Source organism: Phyllostomus hastatus, unplaced genomic scaffold (assembly GCF_019186645.2).
Source record: "Phyllostomus hastatus isolate PE091 unplaced genomic scaffold, TTU_PhHast_1.1 phas_scaffold_21, whole genome shotgun sequence".
In the NCBI taxonomy this organism is placed as follows: domain Eukaryota; kingdom Metazoa; phylum Chordata; class Mammalia; order Chiroptera; family Phyllostomidae; genus Phyllostomus; species Phyllostomus hastatus.
In genome coordinates, this window is record NW_025334017.1 from 33,298,681 (window position 1) to 33,317,578 (window position 18,898).

At 37.9% G+C, this 18,898-nt stretch overlaps 1 protein-coding gene across 2 annotated transcripts in view; it reads right to left on the reverse strand.

Moving 5' to 3' along the window:
• Positions 1-11,403, reverse strand: part of TRPS1 (transcriptional repressor GATA binding 1) — a 553,804-nt gene extending 542,401 nt beyond the window's left edge. Inside the window, exons 1-2 of one of the 2 annotated variants that reach the window (XM_045861058.1) lie at positions 11,253-11,403; positions 1,777-1,828 (exon numbers count right to left, since the gene is read on the reverse strand). The gene's annotated coding sequence lies outside the window, so the exon portion shown is untranslated. The remainder of the gene's footprint in view (positions 1-1,776; positions 1,829-11,252) is intronic. The other variant, XM_045861057.1, reaches the window with a different exon arrangement.
• Positions 11,404-18,898: the final 7,495 nt, after the last annotated feature.

The window sequence follows — 18,898 nt, forward strand, 5'->3', positions numbered from 1 at the left end:
AGTGTTATATCGAGTATTAACAAAGTTACACATACATTTACATTGTGAATGCTACTGACTTTAGTATTGTTATGTCTCTAAGTTATTCACATCATGAACTATTTTTTAAAGATTGTACAACACATATTTTACAACAATGCTATAGGCTTATTTAACATGTCTGCTAGATAGCTATAATGTAGATACAGGTTACATTTTGTAAATTATTGCATTCATCTGTTAAATATGATAGACTCGTATTTATAAATCTAATCTTTGAGTTTCTCTGTTGGCCATATCTGACATTTATGTACACTCTTAGGCAGAGTCATAACAAAGTTACCTTCGAGTGGGCTATGCCTTTAAAGTTATCCCTAAAATATTAATAATTTGATATTTTAACATCTGAGCTTCTATTTTTTCCTATGTTCAAATGTATTTCTTTTCATACAATTTCCTTGAAGTATTTCATATGCCCACTAGAATTATCTTCATTTTTGTCAGCTTTCTAAAGCTCGCGATATTCAGAGCAGCAATGTCTGAAGTTTAGTTTGCAGTTAGGTGAGTCGGCTTCTCATCGTCAGCCGCAGGGTTTCCCAAAGTCGTACAACGGTAAAGTTGCCTCCCTTTTTTAAGTTGACAGGCCTGCCAGGAATTTAGTCATCTTTTCATGAATAACCCCTCTTTTGGTGAAAAGATTCCTATTTCCCCAGGAAGAAGAAGGCCAAAACAGAAACCGTTGTTTCTGCCCAAGACCACGAAAGCAGAGGCCAGTTTCTGGGCTCCTGTTTACTCGTCCCTCGTCCCGCTGTTTTAGTAGGCTGCGTTCCACCGACATTGACATAAATATCTCAGTTGTTTGCATTTATTTAAACAGGAAACAGACCTCGGCAAAGTGGAGGAGTCTCCCTTGGCCAGAAACACCATTTTACCAGATATCGTTTTATATACCATTGGCTTCTCATGTTTATTTACGGACATGTGGTGTGTGGCAAGTGGCTACAAAATTGTTTTCCCCTCACCTCTTATATGTACTGTGATTGTCAGAGTCAGGGTAACTTTTAATCAAAGCTGTAAAGCACCTGCCACACTTTTGGGTTTTGAAGTTCTCAAAACATATTTAGTTATTATCTTCTGTCTTTACATTCTACAAGGTATTACACAATTTTAAAACTAAATGTCCAGACTTTATAACTAAATTTCAGACCCATTAAAATAAATGTTATTTACGCAGCTACACCTGTTGAATTTAATCTTTTTTTATCACATTTTCTATCAGCTCACTGAATTGTCACTCAGCAATTTACTACTTTCTGATTCTTCACCTGACAGTAGAATAAATAAGTCTTTCATTCTGTGTCAAACCTGTAGAGGACTTTCATCTGTGGTTTAAGACTAGCCTGGCATGCTGACTTTTTTTTTAAGTTCATGTTAGTTGCTATCTGCTCCAGAACATATTAAAAACATAGCTATGAAGAGAAAATGACATAAGCCATATCTCATGACTCTAGTAGTTATTGGTAGCCACACATTTTGGTGGAACTGAAAAATAATTAAAATCATCCTCAAAAATGGAGAGCCTTATCCTGACCATGGTGCAGTCAATGTATGTAAAACCAAAGAATCAATTTCTTCTCAGAAACACCATGACAACTTTCAAATGGATAGAGAAAAATATAAAGCTGTGAATGCATGTTATGAGTACCCTAGACATCATTAACTCATGATGAGAATAAAAGGGTAGGGAGAAGAGTTATAAAAATTTCAGCATCTTGTATGGCTTGACCCAAAGCTTACCTGTGCTAGAGGGCTGCTGTGATGCTTGCATGAGCCGATGCATGTGGAAATTCTTTGCAAAGTGAAAAGTGATTTACATATAATTAATTGTTTATAGAACACAAAAATTGACACATGTATAACAAGATTTTGGTGGCATTAAAGTCTGCATAACTTTTAATAAACATACACAATTCTTTGACTAATGATTGTAAACAAGTCTCAAGACTGACTCAGAATTTTCTAAAATCAGTTTTCTCCCCAAAGAATAATTTCAAATAATGTATCCTTCTTTCCCCTGTGGTTAACACACTCACAGGCTGATGCAAAAAAGTCAAAGTCATTAGGATTTTTTAATGCAGTATTTTGGAGTAGTGTCAATAACAACTCTCCTATTTCTTGTCCCTCTCTTTAAAATTCTGCTGGCAACCAACTGCTGCTACAATCAAAGCAATGGGAGGGTTCAAGTGTTTGCATCAGTGCAACGTTCTGTTATGCAATTAAAAGATAAACATGACTTTATCTTTCCAACTATCCAGCTTTATTTCTGCCAAAGGGTGGTAAAAGTGAAAAGGAAAATATTTGTGGGAAAATGGGTGAGAAATAACGAGAACTGTAGCCGATACAGATGGCGTTGCTCAAGTTAGAGATTTCCTAATTTGGAAGTTTTGTTAAAATAGGTTGGCTGGACACTTAAGCACTACCTTACAGAGCAGTCATTCCGTAGGCTAAGGCTGACTTCAGTTCCACAGCCTCGTAAATGCGATTTTGTTAATGCTGCTCTGAAGAATAGGCTTTTAGAAACGGATTCAGGCTAAGCACAGCCACAGGTCTGACTAGAGTGTCACTGGATTCCTTACAAAGAGAATTGTAAGGAATTGGCAAGATTGTTTTTGTAATCATGGCTAAAAGCTATGATAATCCCATATGTCCATCTCCACTAAATTTAATACAAAGAGGCAAGAATGGACAGTAATCTACTGCACGTGTAGTTTAAGGTATCCTTACAAGGAATACACTATTCTTTCTATCTTGCAGATGTAACTGCCAAAATTTGGTCAGATTAAGCACTTGTGCCCATATTCCCAAATGATAACAGAAAAAGGTATTAAGCCAGTTAGGTCTAATTGTAACACATTTGCTTTTCAGGAAGTATTTTGTCTTGGTTACTCCATCCAGAGTTGCCCAGAGTCAGAGGGACTGGTTAATGATAACTCCACAGGTGAGACTGATAGACAATTTTGAATGCTCATTATTGCAGATCAAATAGTCACAACACTCTCTGCTCTGGACAGTGTTGAAAGACCACTGACAAAATCTTATAATTCTTATTTTCTGGACATCATGTAGAGACCCCTATCTTGAGAGCACATTTTTATTGTACACATAAATACTAAGTGGGTGTACGTACTCTTTCTAAGTCCATCATATTTCAATCAGAAGATAAAACCCAGGAACCTTAATTAACCTTGGCTGTGTCCCAATTCTCCTCTGACCTACATTTACAAAGCTTACCATAGGGAAGATATAATTCTTATACATGGTTAATCTTTTCCATTACGTATTGATTCCTAGTAGTTTGTGTTCCAGTAAATAAATTTATTTCTAATTCCTACAAGTGCCTACAGTTGCACTTCACTGCAACCTCCAATACTCAGAACATACTCTGTGTAAAATGAGACTGGCACATTTATATAAACGTCGATGAAACCATGCTCCAGAATAAAACCGCATCTACCTGCTAACACCCAACAAAATGATCTGTCTGCTGAATGTGAAATCCCTCTCTGTCCCTTCCTCCACCTTCCTTCTGTATCAGAGGTGCTACGAATTACCTTCCCCAGGCTCCCCTTCCCAGCGCTTCTCGTAGGTTCTGATGACGTTAGACACCGACAAAAATGTAAAAGTCGGGAAAAGGGAATGAGATGGAATACTTCTTCTCTGATTCTCCTTTGCATTTGTATCTTGGTCATTCCAGATTCTACTAAGACTGGTAACACCTCTCTCCCATCTGTTGCCTCAGCTCAAGGAATTTTAGTGGCTTTCCAATGTTGTTAATCTTTGCCCTCTATTTGCCCTACGGATCCTTCATCATCTTTGTAAATAATCTCCATATTACAGTCTCTCAACTCAGCTACCGGCTACCGAGTACAAGTCCTATTTTCCTGACTAATCACTGACTGATACTTCTCTCAGCCATATGTAAATTGCAATAGAAAGAAATGTATAAATATTAAAATAAAAATGAAAAATAAAACTGATTATATAAAAGATGCTGTAAATTCAAATAAGAAAAAAATAATGACAAAATGAATCAGTTAAGACTTAAGTCCTAGTTCTGTGCAACTGACAATAATAGGCTAAAATTGAGAAAAAGTAATAGAAAAAATGACTCTAAGACTGATCTGCTTGGTGGCATTGGTTTGATTAAAAAAAAAAAAGCAAACAATACTCATCGGAAAGCACTGTTAAGGTCCCTCACTCTTATAGAAAAATCACAATAATAAAATAGCCAAAATTTAAAAATAAAATAAAAATTCACCTTAAATACTTTGAGCCTTTAAAAGAAAGCAGGAAATTATTGGCATTCTGTGGACTTCATTTTTATGTCAATTACTGCCCAAAAGCAAAAGCGAAGTTCAACAACATGAAAAGAAATCTAAGAAATCTTGTGAATGGTATTAGCTCGGCATCTACTTTTAATTGCAAATCTGTCATACCTTCTTATATCTTTGAATAGAATAATACCTTTTGGGTAATAGATTAAAAAACAAACAAAACGCAGCCGCACAAATGATGAAATTTTAGTTAGGTTGTTTAAAGTCAAAAGTGGTGTGAGGATGCACACAGGAAACATGGGGCTTCTCAAGGTGTGATTTAGGACACAGCCAAGAGCTTCTCCAAATAGTTCTAGAATATTAGGACTCAAGAATGTTTCCAGGGGAGGAGGCAACACTCGAAAACAGGATTTGGTCATTCCCTTCACCATCAGAGGCTTAAAGAAATATCTTTAGATGCACTTAAGAAAAAGAATCACAATGGAAATAAATCTTAGATATAAAAAGTATATTGAAATTCTTATGCTATACAGAGATGCCTTCTTATTTAAATTAAATATATTGGGGTAGCACTGGTGAATGATATATGCTTCAAGTATACAATTCTATAACACATTCATTATCTGTATATTGCATTGTGTCCTCACCACCCCGAGTCTAGTCTCCCTCCATCACCATGAACTTGGCACCCTTTACTATCTTCATCCTCCCCGACCCTTCTCTTCCCCTCTAGTAACCATCATACTCTTGTCTGTGCTTATGTGCTTGTTTGTTTGTTGCTTTCTGTTTTATGTCCTACCTGGGAGTAAAATGATATAGTTCGTGTCCTTTTCCATCTGACTTGTTTCCCTTAGCACGATACTCTCAAAAGCCACCCATGTTGCCCCAGTAACAGTACTTCCTCCTTTTTTACAGCTGAGTATCATTCCTTTGTATATATGTACCACTGCTTCTTTATCTGATCATCCCAGAGATGGTTTCTTAACCCCAAGATACTTACTCTATTTATTTGATTCATTTAACTCACTGTTCCTTTTTAGCCAGACAAGGGCATTTTCTTATAACTGTGTAAAAAAATGATTGTTCAGCTTCAGCTGGGTCTAACTTAAAAACTTACACAATTAATGTAACAGAAACCTGCCATGGGCTAATAGGCAAACTGAAGACTTTCAAAAGTTTTTTCTCATGTCTTTACTAAAAACTGATTGCTCATCTAACAACAGGGAGTTTTAAGATACAGTTCCAAGGTCAATAGCACAGTAGAGTGAAAAGCATGGTGTCTCCACTGTATAAAAGGCATCAGAGAATGACACACAGTGAGTGCAATTGAAGAGGGTATTACCTTTGGGATTGAAACTATTTTGACGCTACCCATGTCAGACAAGAACTGTGGCTATTGTTAGAAATTCTGACTGTCTGCATTTAGCAACTGGGAATATGAAAACAAACATCGTTCCAACTAAAACAATAATCAAAGTAACCTTTTTCAACTGAATCGTTGCTTGTAATAATGAAATTGTAGTACATACCACTTGGTGTATTTGCAATCATTTCAGCTTGTGTTTTTCTCACTGAAGCCACTTTACACATTTTTAATAGAAATCTTTTTTTTTTTTTCACATCAGACTACTTGGCAGTCTTCACAGTTCCCTGAGTACTCTATTTATCTTGAAGGCCGTATCTATAATTGACACAAGAAAGCAGAAGCCAGGAGAATAATAAGAGGACCAGAAGGTGGAGGGATCTTACTGGCCCCTGGGTTCAGGTGCAAGACTCTCTCCAGTGTAATGTTTCTTTGAACAACTAGCTACACCTGACTGGAACATTCTGGATGATTGTCAAAAACCATAGTGATATCCTTATGTTTCCAAGCCAATCTTTCACAAAGACTTGGGTGGTGAACTAAACAGCAAACCTGGCTTAGCTCTGCTGGCACTTGCTATTTTGAGAAAATACCCAAAGGTCCTTCCTGTCATAAAACACTGGATAGAGGAAAGCTAGGAAAAGTCCAACTTTAATTTCATGAATTTGCACTTGCAAAAACACATATCTTCACCAAAATTAAGAAGACTTGAGAATTTGGCTCCAAGCAAAATTCCACTCCTGGGACAGAGGGATTGAATGCAGATTTCAGCTGTGGGCAAAACCTCACTATTATTTCTAGACAATGGAGCTTTCTGTAGTGGAAATGGTGGCACTGTGCACATAGAATGGCCACAAGCCAGTTCCCAGTTTTCTCCAGTGGATTTGCCAGATTGGCTGCAGGAGAGAATATTTTCACACAGACTGGTAATATGACTAATGAAACTTGGGGGAAATTAATCTAGTTAATTTTTTTAAGTGAATGTCTGAAAGTTCAGAGAAAATATATTAAATTACTTCCAAGGGGTACAGTGGAGACCATCTGGAGGGGGACTACCCTCGAGTAATTTCTGCATTTCTCTTATGTCCTCAGTGTGATATAGATCCATGCTTCTTTCACTTTATTGCTCATATGAATCACTCGAGGGTCTTGTTCAACTGCAGATTCTCATTGCAGAGGTCTGGAGTGAGACCGAAGACTACGCATTTCGACAAGCCCTGCCAGCGTTGAGGTTGCTGACCTGCCCACCGCACTTTGAATAACAACAATTTAGATGATCAGATGATAATGTACCTAAGCAATTGGTCCACAAATGTTCAACGCTCTTCATTAGTTAAAGAGCACAATTGACTAAAGAGGGACATAACTGAAAAATGGACCTATATACTCTGGAGCACTACTCGGCAATCAAAAACAATGACCTATTGATAAACATGAGTTGCGTGGATCTCTAGAGAATCATGCTGAATGAAAAATGCTAACCCACAAAGGTTACATACTGTGATTCCATTTATATAACCTTTTGAAGTAATAAAATTCTAGAAAAGGAGTACAAATTAGTGGTTGTCAGGGGTTAAGGATGAGGGTGGGGGAGTGGGAGGAAGGTAGTTGTGATGATATGCAGGTAATGAATTAGAAGCTAAAGGTATATAGATGAGCAAGATCAGTCTAATAAAATATCCCAGACTTACAGATGACAAAAGGACAATTTAGACTCCTGGCCCTGTTAAATGACTAAATTCTGAGTAATACCACTTAACTTTGTTTTGAATCCAATCTTTTTTTTACCAGTTACCACAACCCCTATGATTGGGGTCTACTGCAATGCAAAGCACTTTCAAATTTTACTACATTTACCCAAGGCAGACCAAAATGTACTCAGCTGAAATGTAGCTCGACTCTCTGGATCTTGCAGTTATTTAGGTTTATAAAAGTATATTCTGATCAGGTAATAATCCATTGTATAATCTCACATAAAATCTCCTTAGACAATTGTCATGTAATAGTCACTGTTTGCCATCATCTCTAACAAAGGAATGCTGTGATAGATTTCTCATCTGAAATCCATCCCCAAACTGTCACACAGGCAAACACAGCAGACTGTACTGTTTGCCTGCACCACTGAGTTTTCTTCTCCCTTCTCTCAGCACCTCAATCTGTTTGGCAGCAATGTGTCCATCTTTAGAAGATGAATCCAGGCAAGACAAGCTATACTGGAGAGCCTCCATCATCTGTCTGCCCAAATATATCTGTCTGCCCAACGTTTTCATACTGTTGTCTACGTTGATAGTGTGGACACTGTCAATGGACTCCTTTGTCATCTGGCTTGGAGCTGGACTCAGCCAATGAGTTCGCTGGTGGCCAGATAAAGAGTAATGAGTAAGACTGGGATATTTTATTTTGTTTCACTTTACATTTTATTTTATTTTACTTTATTTTTTGCTAGTTCTTTCCTCATGGAGTCTCTGTGCCTTGGCAATATCGTGTGATCTATCAAAGGCTGGAACTACCATCAGCTTCTCCTTTCCATGTAACTCTCTGTGTTTCAATAACCACTTCCCCCCTTTGTCACTTCAGGGCAAGGAGAGTGCAACAGCGGTTGCAGTGCATTCCCTGACTCTTAACAGCGGTCAGGGAATGCACTATCTCTGTGGTTTCTTACTCTTCCAGTATCTCTTTGTGTTTCCTTTGTTAAAGTCTCTTCAAACTACCCGTTTTGAGTGTGTCAGTTTTTTTCTAAAACACAGGGGTTATTCCGTCTGCTGTGTCCTTGCCAGCCAGCCATTTTCTCAGTCTTCCTTTCAGCAAGCAGAGGTTAGGTGATTCGGTTCTCGCCAATGAAATATAAGGGAACATCCAATACAGAATCGGGAATGGCTTTACCACCTGATAGCAGCTTGGGTATAGCAGCTGGTCCCTTTCAGTCCCTGATTAATTTAGATGTCTGGGGTCAATGCATGGTGAGTGGAGTGACCAATCTGTGACCACGAGGTATCTCTCTGAGCATAATGAAGGGGAGAAAGATGTCAAGAGCTTGGGTTTGAGAACTCCTGAAAACTGTTTTTTATAAAATCAACAGGGCAGGAACTTAAATTCTGAGACCAAATGTAAAAGCCAGGTTTGGTGGTTCTGACAGTGGGAAAAGTTCCAAGGGGTTGTGGAACAGGAAGGCGTGGGATGGCCAGAGGTGGTTTCTCTTGTTGGCTTTTATTTCTCACTGACTTCCATCTTCTGTATCCTGCAGGCTGAATATTGACTGCCATGTTATACTTACTTCTTGTTATGGATGCACTACATTCCCTTAGGTTTAAACTTCTATTAAGGAGGTCTTCTTAATCTGTGACCAACTTATTCCTCACTCATGGAGTAATCTATCTTTACTGCAACTATGACCTTGCCATTTCTTGTTCAATGTATTCTAGTAGTTCATCATCATCTACAGAATAACTTCCCAGTTTAATAGGCAACATCCTCATGCTTTTACATCATCTCTACTTCGGCATGTTGCACCTCACATGGACACCTCAGTTTATACCACAGCCAACTGGGGACAGTAGAATTTCAGTGTTGCTGGTGTTTCCCCCTCATCCCAGGCAAAGACCTCATTGCCCATGAGTCTTTACCTCACCGACTTTCAGTTCCAGATCTAGGGAAGGTGCGTATGATTGCTTGAGCCGAGTCAAGTGCTAATTCCTTAACCCCAAAATTAAGTCACTAGTAACTATACTTGCTTTGGAATGAGGCATCAAATTGAAACTACATATCAAGAAACTCACCTACTATAAGAGGAGGTTTCAGATGATGGGTTACCTAAAAGCATTACACACATTCAGTATAATTTCAATAAAATGTGCAAAGTGCAATAGTGGATGTATAAATGGGTTTAGTTGGAATGCAGAATAAGTAGTTACATTCAGATGGGTGCTATACAATAAAAATAGTGAGCAATATATGTAATTTTTATTTTTAGTAGCTACGTTTAAAAAGATTCAGAATCACACAAAATTAATTTTAATAACATATTTAACCTATTACATTTAAAATATTATTTTGACATTTCATCAGTATAAATGATAATGAGATATTTTTACTTTATTTTTCAGTATTATTATTATTTGCAATTTGGTGTGTATTTTGCTCTTTCAGACTATCCCAATGTGGCTGTTACCCATATTTCAAGCTAGTTGCTATCATATTGGCCGGTGCAGATCTAGACAAACACAGCAACTAGGAGGAGAACAGTACCCAGTAGGTAACTGTGAACCACTTCTATTTGACTTCAGAATGCCAGCCAGATCTTGCAAATTATTGTTTTGTCCTGGCTTAGAAAGCAGTTGAACATGCTGTACTGAGCACTCTGCTCTGAGCTATTGGAGATAAAGAAGACACAAAGTCAAGGGAACTGAGTTGGGAAACAAGTGAAGGGTTTTTGGTAGCTTTGTCATTTACATTGTTGACTTTCTGGTGCCTGGGTAACAAATGACCGGTGTAGTCAAAATGCTAAGTTTAAGATTTGATGGTGCTTGTTTGCATTTAGGCTGAAGTCATGGGACTGGATGATATCTATTAATGACTGTAGAGGCACAGAAGAAGAGGGTCAAAGATGAGTCCCAAGGCGCATATCACCTCTTAACATTCGAGAACAAGAATACTGTGAGACTAGTGCTCGTGTGGTGAAAAGAACCAGGAATAATTAGCTTCTCAAAAGCCAAGAGTCTCAGTTGCAAAATTATTTTCTTCTTGGAAAGCTGACTGAACTTGGAGGTATTTCCCAATTCATGTACATAGGTTCCACTTAACATTCACTAAAAAAAATGTTTTAATGAGGCACTTAACGATAAACTATTTGTTCTCAGATTCCCATTTCACACAGAACCTCTTCTGAACCTTTGTCATTGTCCTTTAGCTCTTACCTACTGCTTTTCTCCTGTCCTACCACTAGCTGATTTTTCCTCCTACTTCAAAAAAAGAGAGAGAGAAAGAAAGGAAAAGAAACCTTTAGTCCAGAAGCCTGCTCCTTCCCACACACAAATTATTTCGATCTATCTTCCTCTTCCCTTTATTGGAGTTTGCAAGTACCTAATAAATAACACCACTGTTCTCCCATTGCTCGGACCCCACCACGATTTGAAACTAATTGAGAGACAAATGCAGAAGTCAGGCAGAGAGCAAAATCCTCTCAATTCATGGTTAAACTGTTAGGAAATGAGGCTTAGGACTGTGGCCAACTGGGCTCGAAGTTCCCATCTAACTATCGTGTTTTCTCTTTCATTTGTCGTCAGGTTTCTAAAAGCCATCTTTACTTCCTCAACCCCCATACACATTCCAATTTAAAGCAACGTGGCTTCTGATCCAATAACTCCGGTGACTCTTCTTACAGATGTTCCCAGTTCTGTCCTTGTTGCTCAACCCCAGGGAGAGTTGCCAGTCCTTATCTCACTTGGCCACTGAAGGTTTCAAACTACTGACTGCTCACTCCTTTATGCAACCCTCTTCTAGTTTTTTCTTCAAACTCTCTTGGATGCTTTTTCTCAGCTTTTTCCTTCCTTCCTCCCTTCTTTCCCTCCTCCACCTACCTGGTAAATCTTTGCATTTCTTGGGGATTCATCTTCTGTTTTCTTTTCTTTTATTGTATTCACTTCTTTCTCCACATACTTTGCCTGAGTCATCATGTCTAATCCTTAGGTTTCGGTCACGTGTTGCTCTGTGCTGCTTATTCTGAATACAGTCTTCAGCCTGATCTTTCTGTGAACCAGTAGTGATCATGCTTAAAACTGCTTTTGGCTCCTGCTGCAAATACTTATGCCCTAGTCCTCATGTGTGTGTGTGTGTGTGTTTTTTTTTTTATTTTGTGGAAGAACACAAATTAGCACAACACTCAGGCTAATCTCTAACTCTCTCTCACTTATTACTAAGAAAGGAGGAGTGATTCATTTATCTCTGGGCTGGATTTTGACAAAAGAATGTTTTGAAAGAGTCAGCACCTTCTAAATCTTCACCTGACTTTGAAGAGGGTACGATATGCGCGGTGATCGTTCCCTGTGGTAAGGCACAGCCCTCATGGGAGAGTCTAATTATGGAGGAAGTTTGGTTCTGGAGAGTATTGTAAGACCACAAACCCAAGTCATGTTCTGAAGACCTAGCTCTTGTCTATAATAACAGAACAATTTCATTGCCATTTTCCTGACTCCTAACTCTTTCTAGGTTGGTTACTTTGATAAGAAAGCCTTATCTTTACCTATAGGAAATAAAAACCAAGGGAGAACACTGAGGAAATTCTTATTTCCCATTACTCAGGTTTCCAAGTTGAGAAATTCCTTTGCACGGTACTTCCAGTGTTCTTCATTGTCTGTGGAAAGACCACTGATTCCTTTGTATATACGGTGAGTTTGGTAGGACAGACTTGACATAGAGGGCATCGCCCCTTCTAGGTCTTCAGGACCCACCCGCCTGTAAAGAAGGAACCTTCCAGTCCCCCGTCCGCCATGCAGACAGAGGCCTGTCCCTGTGAAAGTAGACTGCAGTTTGAGGTGTGTATATACCTCAGCACAGTGCTAGCAATCCATTTAGCCACACAAGTAACCATTTTAGTGTTTTCAATAATAAAGCTGATATTTTGATATTTATCTAATGTCTGTGTATCTCTCTCAGTTTGGTTCCAAATTCAGCAAGAAAAAGAATGTGACTTATTAGGACCTTTCAAACACCTGAAATTTCCCATCCCTTACATTTCTTAACATGAAGTATCAGACCATCTTCTTTTCCCTTCATGATCTATGACATAAGCTAATATGCATTTCAATATTTATTGAGCACTTATTTTCTTACCACTATGCTGGGCTTTAGAGACAGAAAATGAATGAGACATGACCCATGCTCTCTATGAGTTCAGACCTTGGTGGTATAGGTTTGTATTTCCAATTATGGGTGTGGGATATAGTGCCATAGTGCATTTCTTTAAAAGAAGACAAACTATACATGGGAGTTCATCAAGAGCTGGACTCATTTACTTATGATCATTGTTCTGGCGCATAATTTGATGGATGGGGGCGGGGAATGGCAAGTGCTAGGGTGATTTTCAGAGTCAGTCATATGGCCAAGAAGAGGGGGAAAATGAGACAGAGAAAATGAGAATAAGATCTCTTTGGTAGAGCACCTCATAACCTAGTTAATGTCAGAAATAAGATGATAAAAATGCATAGCCACTTGCTAGTGAGTGCCAGTAAGAAAGGTGTAGACATTCCTATTCAGTCCAGGCCCATAATGTAATCAACAGAACCAGAGCAAGCTACGTTCATCTCCTAGAGTGACAGGAGAAGGCTGCATTGGTGAGTCTGGCGATGGTTCGGGCCATTTTCTAGGTCACAGAAAGATCTGTGTCATCCTTCTGCAGAGACAACACAATGGAAAGGCTGTAGAAACAAACAAGTTCTGGTAATTTAACTGAAAATTCCATCCGACTATTAAAACCTAGTCTCAAATAAAATAGTCCTTCTAAAATCTAACAGAGATACTCTGGTTTCTCTTCAGATCATATAAATCTTGCACCTTTTACTAAAGTCTAAAAAAAGCTGTCTTAAAGTTGTTCATATTAAAACACATTGAAATTGGTGGTATGACATGGCTCAAACCTATCTTCAGGCTTTCAAAACCAAAGACATTGTAAAAAGGATACTTAGGCCCCTGGGGACGATGCACAGGGACTATTACATCAATTTAGACAGAATTAATTCTTTTAATTCTCTTTGTACCTCATTGCACAAATTCTAATTTCACTCACGTAAAAAATAATCAAAACAGGTGATACAATTTTTTTCTAGGGTTTAAAATTTTTAAGTCCCATCTGTCACTAATTACACATTTATTTCATTATGCAGCACTATGAAAATAATTACTTGAGGTTTTTTGTTGATGATTTAGAGTTTTAAGTAAATACTAATTATTTTTATTATAGCTCTGTATAAAATTAAATAATTCACCACTAGACATTTCGGGGGCTTCAAATAACTTTATTAGAACCATGTAAGACAGCAATTATGTAATTAGTGACACATCTGCCAATCTAATAAGTTCGTCTTATAAAATTTGAAGACTTTTTTTCCTTTTTTTTTCCCTTCTGTAGAAGCAGATAAAAACTTCACATGCATATTTCAGTGTGTTACAATCATATATCTGGCTTGTCCCGCCAGCTAGCCTGGTCAGTCACTCTGTCCTGTTGGGAATTCATGAATTCTCACAATTATCTTGGCCCTGAGTTTTTTAAAAAAAATGTATCTGGATAACTACGGTAATCCCTACTTTAAGTAAATTATTTTCAAAATTAAAATATCTTCCCCAAACTCCAACCAGAAGTTGCTGTGAGTTCCATTTGGAACTTGTGCTAATAATAATATTTTCTGGAATAATAACAACAGGTTTGGATTTAATTAAATATGTTGCTCACTGAAGCATCTGTTTTAAACATTAATGAATGGCAGCTTCTGTGGGACATCCAAATGGAAGTGTTTTCACTCTGTAACACTATCCTAAAGTATGTTTGGGAATTTTCAAAGAATTAGTTGGTCTTTGTTTTGAGAGACTTATCCAGGATAAAAAAAGCAATTTTGCTTCAAATCATATTGATAGATGAAAGCCCTGTATGGAGAGACAATCAATCACAAAAGCTATCTCTGAAACACTGTGATGCAATCCACAGAATTAAGAGTCAAGTCTTTCTTCATGTTCACACATAACTCCTACTATCATTCATAAGGATTATTCTCTTATCAAGGAAACAACACATCCCTTCCCAATTAGGCTAAGCTGTTTGGGGCAGAAAGCCATTAAAAATAGTAGACGTGGAGCCCCTAAGACTACAATAAATCTTGTTAAAATTGGAAGCCACCTTTGAAATAACTATTATTAACTTGGCTTGATTGGAAACATTACGTAAGTAGAAAATTTCTGAGTTCATGGCTGTTCACTACTCAAAAGAAATCATATGAGTAAGAGTTGTTTGTAAAATGGCACTATTCTTATAAGACTTTATGAAAAACAAATTGCTAGACTTAAGTTCCACAGACATAGTGACTGGGTGTTTCCTGTAAGTCAATATATCCTCCCCAGACAGAACAGTACCAGGCATAATAAGTGCATACAGATAGTTGTTGAATGAATGGTTGAATAAGACCGATGTTCTTTTCATGTCAGCAGGCATGTATAATGCCTGACTTAATGCTAGATACCATGATCACATTTTATACACACACATATGCACACACATGCACATATGGAGAGGGAGAGGAGGTATTCTGCTGTCAAAGGGTTCATGATCTCTCATGTGACACTAACAAACAATGAATTATCTATTTTTGTATTGTCAATGCAACAATAAAGAAACACATAGAGTGCTATGGGAGCACAGAACTTATACAAGGTGAAGGGAGGTACAGTATGTGACATTTTAAATAATCTGTAAGAAAATGCTAAGCTTTTGTTGAAACTTACATTATTCAAACAATTAAATTTATCAGTAACATAAAATGTTCTTAAGTATGGTCATCAGAATAAGCACCCTGATTCTGAAAACTTTATTTGCAAAAGAATGAATGAAGACTGTATACAACTGACCAAAAAAGGATTAGACTATGATGAACATTTTGAGAGCATGACAGGCTGACACCTTAGGGGCAGAATAAAGAATGCTTATGCTAGAAGGCACATGCACTAAACTGAGGGAAGATGTGACAGTTACGTATGGATTTCTTTAGTCAGACTTGGGGAATATTTATACTCTTATAGTATCTTCTCACATAAAAGGTAATGACACACTGAATTTTATCTCATAGCTTTTAAAGCATCGGATGCTCTACTGGTGCTCACAATTTCAACCAATGGCAAGATGACCCATGCTGGACTCTCTGGCAAAAGCCTATTTAATAAGGTACCTTGCCTTGATCTCCAACAGTCTCACATGGGTCACTGGGGGTTGCTTCTGAACCAATCCAAAGGCCTCATGCACTGCTGGGTTCACTGTGGTTAGTGGCCGGGGGAGTTCCTTGAGAGATGACTTAGTGTACATAAACCCAGTCTCATTATCTATAAAATGAAAGAATTGGGTTTGGTCATCTGTAGGGTCACTATATTTTTGTTGGTTTACCCTTCCTTCTCTCCCAAAGTTCAAGTGGTCCACAAGTTAGGTTCATTGAATCTACATCCTACATGTCTCCCAAATTCCTTCTTTTTTTTTTTTTACTAAATTTCACTAATCTTTGTATCTCCATGCCTAATAACAGATTCTGACTCATAGTAGATGCTCAGAGTTCTGACTGAATGAAGGAACAATAGGTTACATCTATATAACAAAGAAATTGCATGAGTTTCTTTGAGTGATTCCAAACCAATATAAGACACAATCTCCTATCTCCAAGGATCATCTCCGCTCCACTCAAGAGGACTTTTCACATGTAGCAGTGAAGAATATAAACTTGTTTATTTAGTACTCACAAGAACTAGGATTCCAGGAAAACATTAACAATAGCATCTGACATTCATTGAGGGCTTATGATAAGCCCAGCATCTGAATTGGATCATTTTATTTAATTCTCACAACAACTATGATGTAGGTACTAAAGCTACCTCCATTCTATAGATGCAGAAACATAGACTTAGAGTTGCGAAGCAACTCTCCCTAAGTCTCACACCTGCATCAAGATTTGAATAGTGTGTTTGATTCCAGAACCTGTATTTTTAGGACTAGAGAAAGAGGGTCTATTTTTTCTAAGTGCTAAATAAATACACACACACACACCCTGTTGGGTAAGCTCCCTCAGTCCCTCAGTGACCATGTTCTGTAATCCCTAGCACCTCCCTGTTTGCCAAGTTCATTGCACCAGAGCTAGATGCCTGATCCAAGAGCAGCTAATACAGTCTGGCCAGCATCTACTAAAATTGCACGGTACCAGAGTTCTGACCTCTATGGCCACTATCGATTTCTTAAATAAATAAAATTCTCTCATTTGGTGATAGTCATATGAACAGAGATAGAACTCTTGGTAGAGAAGGGTGAAAGTTGAGGAGGAAAGCTGACAGCAAAGGCCTATGGCCAACACAGTGAGCAACTAGAGGAAAGGGCGGGATAGCCAGTTTGGCACTGGGATTAGAACTGGAAAGATATAGAAAGAAAAGCAGAAACACAGAAGGGCTGACTAATGTTATTGATAAACTGTAAGAGTAAATAAATATCAACAAAATCCTCCTACAATAAAGGGATAAGCAGAAACCTAGGGCAAAGCTGGATCTCAAAGGATCTTTCATTTGCTGAAGAAACTGTTCCACATGCCAGCCCCAGGGAGGCTGGGCCATATCATCATTCTTGGGTTGATATAATACTTAGATGTCAGGCTTAGAAAACTCTTGTATTATTATTACCATTTCTTATTTTTACTGTAACAAATACTTCCAACTTGGTAGCTTAAAACACAAATTTATAGCCCTGGCTGGCGTAGCTCAGTGGATTGAGTGCGGGCTGGGAACCAAAGTGTCCCAGGTTCGATTCCCAGCCAGGGTACATTCCTGGGTTGCAGGCCATAACCCCCAGCAACCGCACATTGATGTTTCTCTCTCTCTCTCTCTCCCCTCCCCCATCCCTTCCCTCCCTAAAAATAAATAAATAAAAATCTTTAAAAAAATGTGCATTAAAAAAAAACAAAAAAACACAAATTTATTATCTTATAGTTCTGGAGGTCAGAAGTTCAAAATGGACCTCAGTGGACTAATATCTGGGTATCAGTAGGGCTGTGTTCCATCCACAGGCTCTGGGGAAAAATTTGTTTCCTAGACTTTTTCAACTTCTGGAGGCAGCTAACATTCCTTGGCTTGTAGCCTCTTCCTACTACTCTAAAGCCAGCACTGTAGATGATATAGAGTCTTCAAAACTTTATGACTTTAACCCTAATTCTTCTGCCTCTCTCTTTCACTTATATGGACACAGTGATTTCATTGAACCCATGCCCCCCCCCAAAAAAAATCTAAAACTATTTCCATTTACAGATGGAAGAAAATAGATTTATTCCATTTAAATCTCTTTTAATTCCCCTAATTAGAAGGCAGCCTTAATTTCCCTTTGCTATGCAATACCACATAATCATAGTTTCTGCTGTTTAGGATGTGAACATCCTAAAGGGACCATCATTGTGTATACACAGCACCTACATCCTTAGCATAATCTTCATGTTACTTGAAAAAATTTGAGGGAGTTTCTGCTTTTTGTAACCACAAGATGATATTTTGTCAGTTTGAGTAAATCTTCTGTTGCAACTTTAAAAAGTCCTGACGTATAGGATTTCAATTCCACATAATTACTCATATTATTCTCCTACCTGGTTTGCCTTTTCTTCCTCCTGCCTATTCCCCTCTCATTCTCCTAATCCCCTATTGTGAAAATCCAGCTCACTCAGGGCAAATATTACTATGCAAAGCAGCATGAAACAGCTGGTAAGTGAGATCAGCAATGGAAGCAATGTGCTGTGGAAGCACAGATTGTTTATATAAGATGCTCTTGGAAGGTTTCACAAAGGAGGAGGGGACATTTAAGTCAGAAGTTGCTGATGGGCCTTCCATATGGAAAAGACCCATATCACACAGATTGGGTCTTTAGAACCAATTGTAGAGCCAGGAATTGTACTTCGATGTCCTGATTTCTATTCCATTGTTCTTCATAAGTGTTTCCATGTCTACAATGGTTTGGATATACCAGGTGACATTGGTGCATATTCGTTGAATGAAAAGAGTGAATAAAAGAACAGAAGAAATAAAGGAATAAATGAGTGAGTGAACAAAAGACTATGATAGAAGGCTCTGAGTACATGTAATATATGGACTAAAGCAGGTTCATGCTAATAAAAAGCGAGTGTGAGAGCTGAATTTGCAAATAACATTTTGTCTTAAAATAAGTTTTCTAAACATGAGTATTTTATTCCTTGTGCTTCATCTTTTATATATAAAGTGGGGGTAAATAATTATTATCTACTTATTTTCTAACATTATTTCAAGTATAAAATAATATGTACTACATGAAAGTGCTCTGGGGACTAAAACTAAAAAGGGTTTCACAAAGTAAAGGAAACCGTCAATGAAATGAAAATACAACCCACTGAATGGGAGAACCTATTTACCAATGATATATCTGATAAGAAGGTAATATCCAAAATTTATAAAGAACTTATAAAACTCAGCATACACC